At 54.7% G+C, this 3,222-nt stretch overlaps 1 protein-coding gene across 1 annotated transcript in view; it reads left to right on the top strand.

Annotated features, from left to right (window-relative positions):
• Positions 1 to 3,222, top strand: part of LOC102752394 (Ig lambda-1 chain C regions) — an 11,256-nt gene that overhangs the window by 7,723 nt on the left and 311 nt on the right. The gene's annotated exons all lie outside the window — the stretch shown is intronic.

Raw genomic sequence — 3,222 nt, forward strand, 5'->3', positions numbered from 1 at the left:
GGCGCCTACAGCTGCCAGGTCACGCACGACGGGAAGACCGTGGAGAAGACAGTGGCCCCCTCGGAGTGTTCCTAGGACCTGAGTCCCCACTTCTGGGGACACTTCTCAGTCAGACGCTCCCTTCCTCGCTCCCCACTGTCCCCCTGTGGCTCCTTGCCCTGGTCCTCAGACTGGGCAGGTGGCCATCCCTCCCCGTTCCCCCTTCTCCTGAATAAACTCCTGTCATTTCTCATCTGACATGTCGCATGTGTTTGTTTGTGTTGGGGATGGGTCTCTGGGTTGAAGGGTCGGTAATAAAGGGCAGGACAGGAATGACATGACATGGACCTACCTTAGGTCCACTCCACTCACCCACCAGAGACCTGGATGAGGTCTGAGTGACCATGGGAGCTGCAACCCAGGCCAGGAACTTCTCCTCTAGGACCAGCCCCTGGGACACAGTCCTTGTCACCTCCAAAGGGACAAAGGCTGAGTGAGAGACATCCAGGGGCCCTAAGGAAAAAGTCAGGGAGAAATGGTGAGGGTCCCAGGAGGGCAAGGTGAGCTCCAGATGGAAATATTGGGAAGGAAATCATGGAACCAAGGCTATGGTCATTCCGAACAGACACTCAACTTCCCTTTCCCATCATGGGACCCAATGGACGAGGCATTACTAGGTGAAGGTTCCAGGTTGACTCCTCACCTTAAAATCATGAAAAGCTTTCAACAGTGCCTCCCATGGTGTGTTTGTCAAACGTTGACAATGCATGTTATGTCAGTAACGACACTGACAAGTCATACAGCAGAGAAATAGTTTAATATCATATAACCTAACAATTGCCCAATCATATACATACACCAATTCAGCGAGCCTGGATCTCATGGTGCTGGGAACCTGGGCTGAGGATGAGACACACGGAAGCTCAGTTTCTGTTTGTATGATCTTGGGTCAGGCTCAGGCTCAAGGTGACCCTAGATTGGCCTGGGACCTCCATCTTGAAGATCTCAAACCCTGAAGCCAGATCAACCTGAGAGTTTTGGGGGTTGGTTTAAGGATGGAGCAGGTGATATCAGGCCTCAGGTGGAGGGAACGTGGGAGTTGACCTTGATGGGTCAGAAAGGGCACCGTCCTGGGCACAGAATGGGCATCCAGTGCCGTCCCAGGGAGGGCATATCGACTGGAAATCAGGAGTAGAGTCAGGGCATGTGAGAGGAGCTCAGATCAGGGGGAGTGTGGCCTGTGGGATACACCAAGGTCAGGCCTCCCTGGTGACGCAGCACCCAAACCATCCAGCCTTATGAGACACCCCAAGCTCACCCTAAAAGACAGGTTGGCAAAGACTACGGTCCCACCCTGTCATAGCCGGTGCTATCCTAATTTAGGCTGTCCCTAGGGATGATAAACCAGAGGTGTGGATCAGATGGTTGGGGAAATAGGAAATTGCTAGTAAACTTTCTACACAGACCAACCTGTCTTTCCCTGAAGGGAATTCGGTGAGAGGGAATACCCACTGCCTCCCCTCATGCTCTCACCCAGGGATTAGCGGTGTTTGGACATAAAAGAGGTGTGCCTCCCATTCCTATGGAACCTTCCTCGTGGTGACAGAGATGTCCGCCATACTCATCCCACATCCCAGGGTAGCAGGGTGGAAACAGCCTGTCAAACACCTAATTCCTTTGGGAGAATTGCTTCCAAGAATGCTATCTGCATGCAATGCACCCTGTCCCCTATCCTGTCACCTGCTGGTCTGCAGTGTGTGTGCCCCTTGCAGACCAGACACCCCCTGGGGCAGTGGCCCAGGCTTCCTCCATCACAGCTGTAGGTGGGAGGTGGGGGTGGGCTCAAGGGTGGGCAGGGCCTCCCAGAGAGAGGTTTTTGTATGAGCCTGTATCACAGTGTTATGTGTTCGGCGGAGGGACCCAGCTGACCATCCTAGGTGAGTCTCTCCTTCCCCCTCCTTACCTGCTCCCCCACAAAGTTTGGGCTGTTTTCTGCTCTTTTTGCTCTTTTTCTGGTCTTGCCTCAGCCTGTGGCCAAGCTTTCACCCAGGACCCCAGCCCTTGGGGACCTGAGGTCTTCCCACCCCTGTTCTTACTGTCCTACTTGGTCACCTTCAGCCATTCACCTCTGACTGCAGAGACAGGGGAATGGACAGGATCCATTGTGGATTCTTCTGTCTGTCTGGAGGGTCATGCTGGATTCCAGTTGGGCTCTGTTCTGTCTTCCCCTGATGGGCTCCTGTGGGACAGGATTTATATCTGCAGTTCCCTGGTGGCCTCTATTTTAAGGGGAAGAGAGGAAAAGAAGTGCTGAGGGTAGCCGGGTGGAAATTTTTGCAGTGACCCAGAAGCTCAGGGCCAAGGCTAGAGACACCCTGGTCAGAGGTTCAGGGCAGGTCTCAGGGACTGTGGACTCAGGAAGAGGGGTCAGGAATGGTGCTGGATTAGAGGGGCTCCCTGGGGCTGCATGGAGCTGCCATGCAGAGTCCTGACCAGCCTTGTACCAGGGAAGCCGTGTACCAGGGAAGTACACAGGGAGGAAGAGAGGGTGCTGGAGGAAAGGCATGGAAGGACAGGTGTGAGGACAAGGCGGCCTTTAGTCTCTGCAGGAAGAAGATTCTCGGAGAAGGAATCACAGAATCCATGTCAAGAAAGCTCTAGTGATCCAACCAATTCGTGGGGATGCTTTGACTGTAGAATGAGAGCCACCCAACGACAGACAGACAGGTTTCTGTTTCATCAAAAAAGATGCCACCCAGTTTAGACAGGGAGCAGGAGACATAGATTTGGGGAAGAAACTGAGCCCTTAGGCAGACGCTCCAAGGCCCCCAGCACAGAGGATCAGGTCAGAGGTGTCCACGGATGGACCCAGCAGGGGGTCAGAGGGCTCAGAGCATCTTTTGTGGGACAAATAGACTGACAGACACAGACAGAGACAGACCCGGTCATATACGAGGAGAAGGCAGAGCCAGACGGTGACAGTCAGATGTGGGGGGGCAGAACCGGGCACACAAGGACGGTGATGGCAGGTTCCAGGCTCAGGGTTTCTCAGGAAAATGGGGAGTTGACCTACAAACACCCCAAACTGCCCTGCACGGCATGGACGCTCACACCCAGAGAGGCCCCTGCCCTCGGGGTCCTGCATGGTCCTTAGGACACTGTGCCCACAGGCGGACCGAGGCCAGCAGCTTTCAGGATGGACCCTGAGCCTCTCCCCTCCTGCCCCTCCCGCACCCACAGGCC

This window comes from Myotis davidii, unplaced genomic scaffold (genome assembly GCF_000327345.1).
Source record: "Myotis davidii unplaced genomic scaffold, ASM32734v1 scaffold2343, whole genome shotgun sequence".
Lineage (NCBI taxonomy): Eukaryota > Metazoa > Chordata > Mammalia > Chiroptera > Vespertilionidae > Myotis > Myotis davidii.